General features: G+C 39.6%; 1 long non-coding RNA gene across 2 annotated transcripts in view; it reads right to left on the bottom strand.

Moving 5' to 3' along the window:
- LOC134862338 (uncharacterized) overlaps window positions 1-8,601 on the bottom strand; it is an 87,890-nt gene extending 79,289 nt beyond the window's left edge. For both annotated transcript variants that reach the window (XR_010165493.1, XR_010165494.1), the window contains exon 1: window positions 8,392-8,601. This is a non-coding gene — a long non-coding RNA (uncharacterized LOC134862338). The remainder of the gene's footprint in view (window positions 1-8,391) is intronic.
- Window positions 8,602-14,146: the final 5,545 nt, after the last annotated feature.

Genomic DNA, 14,146 nt, shown 5'->3' with positions numbered 1-14,146 from the left:
ATTTGTGTGCATGCATTTATTTGTGTGTTTTCTCTTATTTTTCCACTTTACTTTCACCAAATCACCAATTCTAATGAGTTGCCACTGGCAATTATTGCCCACTTTAGCGCTGACCCTACAAGATGGGGGGGTCAGAGTGTGCTACTTTGTGCCTTTGTGTGCATCAAAATGGTGAGGGAAAATTATCAAAATGTGCAAAAATAAACACAAGATGTCCATTGTGGCCTAAGTGGTCCATTATGTGTAAACATTTCCTTTTGTATGCTATTACAGAACCCTTTGTACTTTTATTACAAAAAATGACTTGTTGGATATTTAAGTAAGAATATAAATTATATGAGGTGCAGAAGAGGAGTTAGCCCTTTTTTCCATTTTTCTTTATATTGTTTGTACAGCTATTGTTGAATTACCCATTTGCACTTACTAGCTTGCATGTAAATATGCAGACACTGATTTAAGATCTGAAGATTTAAGCATCTTGGTACCATCGGAGGATACTATATTTCAAAAATGAAAAGAAAAGGACACAGGACAGTTAGTTTCATAAACAATGTGTTATACAACTTAACTTCTCTGTTCATTTTTTTATGAGGGAAACATATTTATCCAGTAAACACCAGACTTGTGAAACCAAAAGTTAAAGCTCTGAGTTTTTAACACAAAAAGGTAGTTTTGTTGTCTAAACAAGAGAGTAGGATTGTTTTTTGGGGGTTTTTTTATGACGCGATTTACATTGTAAGCACGTGTCCCAACACTGCGACTGTTATCCATGAGAAAATACATTTTTTCTGGATAAGTATTTGAGAACAGAGTTTAGTTGCATGGCGTTGTAGTTGTTGGAGACAGAGCTGCAAAATTAGGTTTTGAGGAAAAGGTTTTTTTGCTTGGTTACCATCAGACTTGTGAAACCAAAAGTAAAGTTTGAATTATTGTTTGTGACCTAAATTACGTACCAAACATACTTATTTGGAGACAAATCCAGAACTTTTTTCTGAAGCTAACAAGGTTGTTTTGTTGCCTAAACATATTTTGATTTACATGGTTACCACGGGTTGAACGCTGGGGCAGAAAATGTCTATCAAAACAAATTTGAGAACGCAGTTAAGTAATGTAATATTGTGGCGAAACCATGACCTTTTTTCTGAGCGTAAGGAAGTATTTTTGTTGACTTTCTTGTATATTTTTTGTCTTCCCCAAAATGTATTTCAGAGCACAGTAGCATTGCTCCGTAATTTTTTGGAACACACAGTCGCACAGACATATGCTTAATTAAACAGACCCTTGCTAAAACCCAACACCTTTGCATGTCTGCAAATTCTTCACAATAAAACCATTAAACAACCATCCCTATTAAACAACCAGCCCTGACCAATCTGTAACATCTCTCCTTGTTTCTCTTTATCTACTGGTAAGGATAGCTGACGATGATAGGCATACAGGGGAGGGGCGAACGGGGTGATGGGAGGAAGACGAGGAAAGGATGGAGGGATAGAGGGTAACAGCAGGGGACAGCAGGGCTAGAAGGGTGAGCGACGCTCGGTGCCTCTCAAATCAGGTCCATTTTTTCATTAGCTCATATCCTTGCCAGGCTTTACAGCTGGCTGATCAGCAATCAGCGGCCGTTTGTTTCAATCAGGCAGCACCTCCACTTTTACAGACAGGGCCAGATTACCCAGAGAGGGAACAAGGGAGGGAGGGGAGGTGAGGGAGAGGGAAGGGAGGAGGTTGGGGGGAGGATGCCTTTACCTTGGCATCACAGAGATGAAAGGGGATGAAGCAGGGGACATGCAAATACAAAAATGTACAAAATTGAAAGCAAGGTTGAATATGTAAGAGTTTTGAGGAGTCTATATTGGAGATGAGAACATGTGACTTGTTCCTGCAGAAACAATAGAGTGAAGCCAAATATTATTTCACTCGTATTTGAAACGAGAAATCAAGTTTAATCCGAATGACTGTAAAGGTTTCTCTTTCCAGTGAAGTCTTTTTTTAGGTCGAGACAATTCAGCATAGACAGACATCTGAACTTTCCAATGTTAGATTCTAGTGGAGAAATCAGCAAAACACAGTCTTATTTCAAGAAAAATAAGACTTTATGATTAAATGTAAGATTAGAAGACTCAATGAGAGTGAGGGAGTTTTTTTCTTGCAGTGATTGGAAGCATGAGGAAATAAAGAGTAATGAGAATGATATCTCTCTCATCCCTCTTCCAGTCACACAGCCAGCCTCTCAGCCTCTACGTGTTGAAAGGATGGAGTGAAAAAAGATGAGAATGAGGGATGATTTAAGGAGGGGAGAGCCAGCACCGTGCCCAGGGAGGCCTTGTGCCTACTGAGCGTGCCCAATGAGTGGCGGAGACTGAGGCGTGTTGGATCTATAAGCAAAGTATTTATCCTGCCAGAGACCCTGAGAGATTAGCCTCCGCAATGGTGATTTATACCGACACACCGCCATCCTTTACCTTATAGTACAGACACCCTCCCTCTCTGTATCCCTTCATTCCCTGTGGATTGTGTCTGTCAGTGGGCCCTGATGCCCAGTTAGCCTCCAGCTATGATATTTGATCATAGTAACTACTGACTCTGTCACCTCCATTTCTTTTCTGTTCTAATACATTATATATAAGGCTGCTGAGACTTGGATGTATGGTTGATAGGGTAAGGAATCATATGGAGATGGATTAAAACACGTCTGATGAATAGAGTGGCTTCAGCGTGCCATGCGAGGTTTATTTAGCTTCGTGACAAGCTGCTTGTCTCTCTGTATAAACATGACAGCGCCGAATACATCACAGTAATCAAATGTTTGAGGTGTTGTTAAATTGTGGTTATTTAAAGCCGAGACAAGTGTCAGTTACAGAGCGTTGGAGGAGTGTGGAGACATAAGCAAACTTTGATTTATTTGTGTTTCCAAAGAAAGAGTCTGACCTTTCCAACCAATCCACCAATGTTTTAGTAGGAACTGCTCAATAACAGTGCGGAGGAAAAAACCATCACAACATTTTGACCCAAAACCTTGATGTAGAACATTGAAGATATACAGTAGGGTTGATGGTTTGAAAAAATATTGACACAACAAACGTTTTAGATGGATTAAATGACGAAGAAGTTAAAGTAATAAATAATAAATCAGGTAATTTCAGAAAGTTACGTGACTTTTAATGTTTAAGCCATTAAAACAACTAAACCTTTACGATATCTATTCTCATGTTACCATAACGATAATATATCCATATATTGGCCAGCCCTACACTCAATGTAGGCTTGTATAGTAACTAAATGAATTTGCTAAAAAACTTTTGGGCTAATGGCTTGTATGAAATAATAAAAAGGTATTTCCCCCTATATCCAATTCAGTGATTTTTGCCAATTCTGAGTAATCTTCAATAAACTATGTCAACTTATTTCCCAGTTTTGTCCTAGTTAACTGACAGTGGCACGGTGGTGAACAGTTGCAAAAATACAAAAAACGAAACAATAAATCCCATGTAGCCTATATTAACATACGCTTATTTTATACATTTGCATTTTGTTATTTGTTAGGACATTTTAAGGTTCATATATTCCTCTCTAATAGCTATATATATTGCTGTGAAAACATTTATTTCTAAAAAAGTATTAGTATTTATTATTATTATTATTATTTATTTATTGCAGTTATAGTTCCTCGCCGAGAACAAAGTTTTACAAGATTGCTTTTAAAACACATTTGGCCAATTCTAAATTATACTGATAGAGCTTGAACACAACATAATGCAAATAGATACCGGTTGCTAACAGTTTACAGCTAAGTGCTAAGCGCTAAAATTAAGGAACCCTTCACCTGCAAAGTTTTATATAAATGGATGTTGTTTATAATGTAGCATATTCAAAGAAAGAAGACACGTTGTCCCATGGAGGAATTCATAGCTAGCATTTTTGTATTTTGGGATGTGGATGAGTGATTTTTCTACAGTAATGTAAAAAAAGAATACAATAATAGTTTTAGAATTTTACTGGAATTGGTTCACAACACATCCTTATTCTTAAATACCCACTTATTTAGCCAGCAACATCCAAGCCTAAACATACACATACACTATGCTTTTATTGCGAGCAACAGCCAGTTGGATGTAGCTGGTCATGCGAGCCTCTAGTTGCCCCCAATGTAGCCCCCTCCCCCCTGTGGTGCATTGCCTCTGTAATTGGCTGGGCTCAGACAAATACAGTTTGACAGCTAAAAGCAGCAGACAAGTTGGGACATTATGCTAATTATGAGATGTCATTACATCTTTAAGGGAATGGCTGGTGGGCTCAGAGAGAGGGACAGAGGACGCCAGCAGAAGCCATATCAACACAAGCTCAATCCATTAGACGCCCCACACTCTATATCCCCAAAAAAAAAAACCAACACCCCCCTCCTTCCCTCTTTAACATCTCACCCTTGACACCAGCACCCTACAGGCCTGTAATTGTCTCGTAGACCCAGTAATGCAGACTCTCCCGTGCTTTGACATGTCATCTCAAGGGCTCACCTCAACAGGTAATGAAGAGATGAAGACTGTTACTAATAAAAGCAAGCGTGAAATTGACACCATCATCATCAAGTACAAATCTAGGTTTCTTCAAAGCTGTGCACACAAAAACATATTCTAAAAAATGTGTTATGGTCCCTGAATATGAAGCAGAACTTAATTATTCTAGATCGAAAAAGGAGTATGCACCTTGCTCTAAATGTGACCCTTTACATTGAGCGTTTTAAAGTTAAACAGGAAATCTACAATTCAAATAGATACAAGTTTCGTTCCAACACCCTCTCTCCCATGCCCGAAACGCCTCCATTAGACTCCTTTGTTTTCTTCCGTAAGATAATGACATCACTATGTAGTTCTAGTGCTTCTATTGGCTAGCATTGTACGTGATTGGCTAAGGGGCAAGAAATCTCTAAGCAGTTGACCAATCAGAGCAGACTGGGCTCTCTGGTTTTGGACAGAGGGTGAAAAGAGGTGCTGCATCACAGGCAGTATGAGAAAAATAAAGACCTTTTTGAACATTAAAGCAAGGAAACATGTGACAAAAGGGGCAAAAAATACAAATATAAAACCTGAAAATGAGCAAAATACTGCCCCTTAAAACAAAAACTGCACTAAAAATGTAAAAGTACAAATATGTAATTAATAATATGAAAAAGAAATAAGGCCACTATCTGTAAGGCAAGTCAAGTTTATTTTTATAGCACTTTTTAACACAAGGCAATTCAAAGTGCGTCCTGTAATGTTAAAATTGCATCTTATTTAAAAAGGAACACAAATGTCCATAATCACACATAAGCTCACACATTTCGTACTCAGTCTGAAAGCACTAGTAAGATAGATTAAAGAAAATTAACTAAATGATTATCTTAAATGTCGTAGTTTCTTTTAAAAAATAACCCAAAACGGAGGTGTTCATTATTACAGGCCATTTAATGGCTTTGTATAAAAAGAGGGGTTGGTGGTGGACTCTCTCTGAGTCCACAGCAGTGTCACCTCAACACAAGGATCCCCACACACTATACGTTATTCATAGTAGATCAGTATTTATCAAATATAACTAAATAAACCACACTGTGAATCTAAGTGTATTTAAATGGCCATACTAGAGTATAAACCACCATGGCTGTTCATTGTGTCATTGCTGGCAAATATATGAAATTTTCCCCCACCGTGACAACAGGTAGAGAGGGTAATCAGAAAAACACACACACACACACACACACACACACACACACACACACACACACACACACACACACACACACACACACACACACACACACACACACACACACACACACACACACACAGCACACACACACACACACACAAGCATTCATCTCTCACTAATCTAACCACAGGGATCCCTCACAGTTTTGGCCCCTAATAGCAGGAGCTGTCAATATGGACAAGGTTAGTGAACCCGGGGCCATAACAAGACCTGCCACCCGCCACCATACGCACACACACACCCAGGATACACACAATGAACACACTGCCTGGGCTCACAATCACACACTTTAACATGGATGTAATTTCAGAGTGGTAGACAAAATAGCAATGAATGTGAATAAGCCTTAATACACCTCAGTCTGGTGCTAATTGAATTGTATCCATTAAACTCCAGACTCCACGGTGGTATGAGGCACAACATGGCATTTAAATTAACCATTCATTTCCAATGGCATCATATTATTATGTATGTTATCAGCAGGCCTCTATCGGGGGACTTGTATTAATGAGCTCATCTGGAGTAAAAATCTCAATGTAAAGAGGAAGTGCATGTGTTCCCCTGCCCATAACTGAGATTTTAAAAAAAGAAAAGTCAAAAGAAGAATCATCGTGGCGATAATAGGATTATTGTTTGTTGTTTGTTTGTGATGGGTGGCGGATTAAAAAGAAAACCAGGGTTAAACTTGGGGAAGATTAGCACGGGCTGCGTAGTTATCACCCTGCCGTTTCATAAAATTAGCAAACGCAACAGACTGAGAGCTCATTTGCATGAGGAGATAACGCTGGCATTGTTGTACGAGTGTTGCCGCTAATTAGAGGTTGTGCGAATACTGTTATGATGAATTAAACCCTTCATCATTAACACTGAGAAAAACTCACAAATGATTGGACAGAGGGGGGAATAGCTGGAGCAGGAGCTTGAGAGCGTATTTACAGGGTGTCAAGTTGAATGACATCCCCCTTCCCACCCCAAAAAAAAAAACCCATCAAAGGAGGGGCGGCTTTCCCCTTTCCGAATATTACCAAAGTCAGTAAAGCCCCCAGATTGAAATATTATGGGCTTTAATAAGACTTGGGGGGTGTGACCTGCTTCTGTGAGTGTCTGGATGTGATGGGTGTGTGCGTTTCTGTACCATACTGTGTGTTTGCTTTATCTAAAGTGGTTAATTAAATAGGAGAGTGGAATTGTCATTTAGTTTTAATTATGTGCCATAAATGAGGAGAGCAGCCGGCTCGCTCCCCCGTCTCTCTATGAACTGGTCCTTCAAAAACATCAGTGAATAAAAAAAAACCTAATATACTGTTCAGTTGGAAGTTATGCAATCTGACGAGAAGTGGGGGTGTAAGGAGGAGGAGGCAGGGAGGGAGGGAAGGAGGGTAAAAAAAAGGGAGACGGTGCTAATTAAAGTCAGCTCTCTGTCAGTTCTGGTGGATAAACACTTCAAGAAGCTTTGCAGATAGACGAGAGATGCCTTTGTGTCAGGAAAATCTCTCTTACGTGGAAACGTACTCCGCAAAGGGTGACAATCCCCGGGGAGAGAGCATCTGATAAGGACCTTGTCTCAGTTTTTTAAAAGCTAGAACGGGCCTCATTAAGGACCAAAGTCATGTGCCCTTCGTCTAGTTTCTATAGCCATCACCCAAAAAAAAACAATGAGAACATTTGGACTGCCAATTGTGTTGCCAACAGATGTAACTTTTGTGACGGGAAAATATAAATTAGAACTTTATTCATGCCACTTTCAAATGATGATCACTAGCTGATTTGATTAACTATAAAATGCCATGAAAACAACTCAGACTGACTTTTTAAAATAATAATTAGCAACAAAATAGAACAAACATAGTACCTTCCATAGGCTTAGTACCACTTTATAACCCTTTGACATTATATCAGGTTCTAGAAACATGTGATAAAAACCAATGGGTGCAGAATTTAGAAAAACATGTAATTGTGACTATCCTGACTGATAATACAATTGCTAAATGATTTGCAATATTAAAGAGAGTAATACTTTTTGAAACCCAATTCACATTATGGTAGAACGATTGAAATGATCATACTACATCTAGCTACAGCTCCACAATATTTCACTCGGTAGGATATTTTCACATATTTTGCCATTACCAAATAATGTGCTTACTGTGGTTTGAATATATTCCACTATTTCATATTGCAATTTTCATAAAATTACTATTAATTGTGCAGCGTTTGTTGTACAACATCGACGTTTTTAAACAACCATTTCCAGTGACAAAAATGTTGACATGTTTAGCTTTAATTTTTTGTTACACATTCCATTACTAATACAATGGCTTTAAATGCTTCACAACTCATTCTGTCACGCAGTTGACAAAAGTTTTGCCTTAGAAAGATCTTTACCAATGCTGAAAATAAATTCAGACATGGCGGCGCTTTTAGGACTCATTCTCGGGGAACAAGATGCATAGCTAGTTACAATGTTGTTTTACTTATGGTCAACTCTAGTAGTGGCCCCTCTTGAATTAACCATATCCTGTATATATAAAGGAAGGAATTATCTTTATATAAATTAAGCTTTCCAATATTATAAGCACGGTTATCCACGACAAAATACCGTAGTTGCTATTAGAATATCGCTTAAGATGCGATGTTGACACTTACTTTAAATGATGTCCATTTCGTCACCGTTGTAGCTTTCCAACGAAGTAATTCAGTCCGTATCCTCTTCAAAATATTCTAATCCATTGTCTTTTAGATTCTTCATAAAAGATATCAGAAAGAGTTGAGACTAGTAGCTGTTGTCGTTAGCCGTTAGCCTTAGCCTAACAGGGGAAAGGTGTATGGGTGTATCCGATGATGACTTTGGTTCGAACCTGTTGACGAATCAAACGCTATCTAGTATGCTGCTTTCATGTGGTGTCAGAGTAATCAGAAAGATGGCTCTCCATTAAGAAAATACACATTAAATCATTAACAAATCAGACAGTCTGCAAAATGTTGCTACACAACTAGCAAAGTTGACGTCAAATTGTGGTAGAGTAATATACTTCAACACCACTAAAATGTAAAGGTAAAATATTGCTCTTTTGCTTTACTAAGTTTAGCCTATTAAATGAAAGCTTCAGTTTATAATTGCGTGTGAAGTTTATAAAATATGATCTTTTGTTATCAAATCAATTTAGCCAAATGTAATACAAGAACAGCTTAGTTGCTTAACTAACTAGCCTATTGACCGAAAATGACTTGGCACCTATTTAAAACCATCTGGTTCTGAAATCAGTGCATACTTCAACTACATTTTACTGATCATACTAACTTTGTTTTACTTAAATTGCATTTTTAAATGCAAGCCTTTCACCTTTAACAGTGTATTAACACTGTGGTGTTAATGTTTTATTCAAGTACAGGATCTGAATACTCCTCCCGAGGTAGAGACACTGGAAGATGTGTTGTACTGTGTTGGGGTCATTGGCAGCAGTTTGCATTGCATCATGGCTACATGCAGTGTGACTCTCTTTCTTATAATGCTTAAACGAGCGCCTCTTCCAGTGTTACCACATTTTTTTGTCCTTAATTTGTACCTCACACACCATTTGAGGTTAATAGCAAAGTAACCTCTATCATTTTGTTAGCTGTTGATCCTGTGATAATGTGCCTGCTTTGCCTTGCTGATGTTATTGCGTTACTTCCTGGTCAGCAGACTCAGCCCGGGCCTCTGTTCTGTAGATGTTGGTGTAGGGATGAAATGAGCTGCTGCTGCAGCTACGAGGGGCCCTGTGCCTGCAGGCAAAGCTGACCCTGCCATCCTCCTCCGACTGTCTGCGTTGAGGCGGCGATCCTCGCTTCAGGCTACAAACATACAAGGGGATGCAGGGAGGGAGGTGAGGGGGAGTGCAAAACTGCATGGGGCAAAGGCTTAATTTGTCTGTTTTGTCACTAAATTTGAAAAAAGGGAGCTGCTCAGAAGTGTAACATGTTACACAGTGTTTAATCCCACTCTGTCATGGCAAACAAGGGGCTAATGGGGGAAAATGGGGTGAGGGAGTCAGGGGTGGGGTGGTTGAGAGGTTTTCCCTGAAGTGTGGGGAGACAGTCGACTGGTGGTTTGCATGAATATTTACATCCAAGACACAGCAAAATTGCACCCTATTCATGCCATGAAGTATATGTAATGTGTGTTTAAAACAATGGACCCTGCAGTCAAAGCAGTAACCTGCAGATTTTATGAAGGATGTTGAGGATTTCAATGTGTATTATTGTTATTTTCTATGACTTTTCTCAATAATTATGACAGAAGTAGTTTTAATGTAATATTTATTGTCTTCTTTTAGCAGTAAAGGGTTAAGACATTTGACACTACACTTCCAAAATAAATCTCTTAAGGAGAACCTCAGGCTTAATGGTTGGCCTGACAACACCATTCCTCCTCTCTAACATTGGTTTCTTCAGGCAATCTTTTCATAACCATGACTATTAACCTGAACTTGTATTGTTTGAACAGTATTGTCTTTGTTTCTTCTTTTTGTTTCTTTTTTTTTGCTAAATGTCAAGTACATTAGCAGAACTGAACAAAAAAGAACATTGTATTGCTAAAAGTGACATATTTTGACAGTTTGCCACCCTTTTTAGGCTTATGTGAATAACTTTAAGGCCTTATTCTAGTAAGCTGTATCTTAAGTAAATCAAAGATTGCACTTATTGTTCAGTAATCCTTCTGTTTACCACCAACAGCAGACTTACTAACTTTCATATTTACTACTAAAACACTTTGCACCAAATCCTAGTGGCTGTGAAAAGGAATGAAAGCAGACGAAAAGGTATTTCGTGAAGGTTTTTTTTTTTTTGGACCTTCACCACATTTCTCTTTGAGTGACAGCCAGCAGTATTTTCAAGGCTTTCCTTCCTAGTGTAGCCTGGGCGACAAACTGCACATCACAAGCCGGCCAAGATGGCATCCATCGCACAGCCCTGCCACTGATCTCACCGCCATCGGCCGCCAATCAGACTCATCACATAGCTGCCTTCTGCTTGCTGACAGCGGCCAGGGCCAAGAAAGTTAACTCTTCCTCCACCAGTATGGACAAAAAAAATACTAGCCCTGTCTGAGACTCGCATTCTCTTTGTTTGTGGTCAGATTGTACTTGCAGACAACAGGACTGAACCACAACAAGCGATCACTCTCTCCAGGATCCACCTTAAGCCTTCTTGCTGTCACCAGGGCAGAAATGCAGCTGTGCATTTTTTACCTCTTCCTTCTGAACAGCTAGGCCAGCCTTATCATCTCAGTTTGCATGCATAACGCTGTGGCGGATTATTGTGTGAATGTGCATGGTGAACATCACTAACTTAATTGGGAATATTGAATAGCAGATAATTAGATATTTGATGTGACACGTGGCATCTAATGGGCTTGATGCAGTGGTCTCATGTTGTTCCCATAGCGAAAGGGATTTTTGATGTGTTGTCAGGCCCCAGTGTAAAAATAACTGAAGTGACAGCAGTGACTTGGTTGTCAGTGTTGTCGAGGCTGGTGCGGATTTTCACAGCCGTGGGTCCTGTGTATGTGTGTGTGTGTGTGTGTGTGTGTGTGTGTGTGTGTGTGTGTGTGTATACGCCTGTATATATGAGTGTTTGTGTGCATGCCTGTATACGTGTGTGTGTGTTTGTGCACGGCAATGTTGTGGGTGACAGTGCTGATCGCTGTGTGATGACAGCCTATCATTGTCGCTGTGCAAGAGTGAGAGTGGCAGGGGGGCCTTTTTGGCATGTGTTTTCTCCACGCCTTCATCTGTGTCTATGGCACTTCGAGCTTGGCTTAACAAAGGAGAAGCAGGGTGGTGAGGTGGGGGGGATGTTGGGGGGTAGCTGGGTGCCGGATGTCGGAGGCTGGGTGGGGCTATCCGTGGAGAAAATGTGTTGCCAGCGCAGTCACATGGTGTCACTTCCATCCACGGTTCAGGAACAGGAAACAGAATTCACAAACTCTGTGGGGCAAAAAAGTCACCATGGCAACCAGCTTGGTCTTTTTCTTGTGTGTTTGCTGCAAGAACAGGGCTAACAGTTTAACCATCACTAACATTTAAAGGGACAATTCAACATAACATCAAAAAAACATGCATGCATGCCTGGTCCTTAGGCATGGTAATATGGTTGGTTCCATTCCATTATAGTGAAGAGAAAGCAGACATCTCTACTGCCAGTATCTTAGTAATGATTAGATGATAACCCTTGATTTTCCAAACTCTTGCAAAATGGAAGAGGTTGAGTATTGTCCTAGCATGGTTAAGGGTACGGTAGGTCGCTGTGCAGAATGTTTGCAAGAGTTTTCACCAATCTAGGGCTACCATCTGGTCACAACCCAATAGCTGCAAAACGCTGCAAGTCACACATAATCAATCTAGATTGATACAAAGCACTTTTAAGTAATAGCAACAGTCCAGATTTTGGTGGGAATTGAGCCTTTAAGGTGGTCACACTAGTTGCTGAAGGTTTGTCGTTGGCATATGAAAATTCAGAAACCAAAACAGTTGCACCAAGACCCTCAACTGCATTTATGAATGGGTTTTGGTTGCATATAAGACACCAGAAGAAAACAAGCAAACATGCCATTATCAACAAGTGCCCTGTGGGAACAGTTATTTCTTCCTCTGGTCAGAAATCTGGTATGGGTAGGAACTTAAAAACTTGCCTTAAGCCATTATTCACAGTGTGCTTCGAGCAGACGGATTAGATGAATCGCTGTCCAAACAGGGCTCTGCAGTGCTGGTTGGGAAACACTGCAAAAAGCATCTTTCTTTGTGTTGTTACTACTGTTTTCACATGTGGATAAACCAACCAAAACAGCATGATGCTGGTAATAGTTTCTCCACAACAACTACTGTAGAAGTGAAAATGCCCCGAGAGGGTGGTCTTGGCATGCTTCATTGAAATAACCAGAAACGGCTGTTGAAAATACACATACAGCACACACACACATACAATGGGGGAAGTAAAATTATTTTGGTGAAGTGACAAGGAAGTGACAGGCTGTCCATTAAATCAACACCCAGGAACTGCAGCTTCCTGCCTTCCTTACCACTACGGTGATGCATGGCCATTAGCAGGACTTTCTGTACTCTCCACATTCACCATAGCTTTTCACTCATCTGCAGACCCTTGCTAGCAATTGATTCTGATCCGTCAATCCTTTTAATATTAACTTTTATTCATGTTTTTTTTATATATATTTTCTCAATTTCATTCCTCTGCTTTCATTTGTTTTCAAGTTCAGGTTGAGTTTACATTTTCTTTCTCAGTTATTTATTCCAGACATACTGTGACAAAATCTGTCATTTAGTTTTTTATCCAAGGCGAACACAAACTTTTTCAGTTGCGTCAGAAACAATCCGCTGCATGTTCTAAACTCTGAGGACTGTGAGAAACGCATGCTTCATAAGTGTGGAGGCAGTTAACCTTTGATAAACAGATGGACAACTCCAAATGGTGCTGTGAAATTAACAGGCTCGAAATAACAACGGGACAATTACATGCAAGCTGCCTACTATGCCAGTCTGCTTCGTTTTTCTTTAATTTTACTTTTGTTTCTTAATACAGTGATCAGAGGTTCTCGAAGTTAAGACTGTCCACAAATCCATGACATTTCATCAGGTGTTACCTCAGCACCTATTGTGTTGAAACTCACCCTCCGCTATTTCAACTGATTCATTTCCATTGTGAATTTAGACATTTTGCCCACAACTTTATTGGAATCAGAATTAAAGATCACAGCATTCATACGACACAAAGCCCATGTCAGTTATTTATCCCAGTAACAAAAAGTCCAAGAACCCCTGTCAGCAACCTCCAACTACAAAAACCAATAATGGTAATGGAGGGTCACAAAGGAGCAGTGATTGAGCTTGTTGGAGGAATGCAGGGATACCGCTTCCAAACAAACACTATGAAGTTCAATGGATGGACAATACATGCCCCTGAGGGACAAATCCTCTGGAAATAATCAGTTTATATAAGTCTTAGAAGCCGCGTTTAGAGCTTTACTGAACACTAAAACTCTCCATAAAAGAGCTTTCACTGCAGGTTTAACCTCACACATCATTTGAATTATTTCCGTGGCTGCACATCTGATCTTAAAGTAATATTAAGAGATAGATATTGAATACAATTGTGGTCGGGGAGGAACCACCATCATCACCAAGAGGTAAAATCATCTGTATCCCGTCCTGTGAGAGGTTATGGCTTGTTTGTTGTAATACGAGTTGGACAATAAATGGACATTGTGTTGTCTTGCTACATTTTTGTATTCAGCACAAGCACACCTTTATAGTACCAGCACCAATCACACACACATAACAATTATCCAGTACATTGTTTGAAAAGCACACAGCTTATTTTTAAAATCAATTCAGATTTCAATGGA

The sequence above is a fragment of the Eleginops maclovinus genome, chromosome 3 (genome assembly GCF_036324505.1).
Source record: "Eleginops maclovinus isolate JMC-PN-2008 ecotype Puerto Natales chromosome 3, JC_Emac_rtc_rv5, whole genome shotgun sequence".
NCBI lineage: Eukaryota > Metazoa > Chordata > Actinopteri > Perciformes > Eleginopidae > Eleginops > Eleginops maclovinus.
This window is presented reverse-complemented; position numbering and strand designations above follow the sequence as displayed.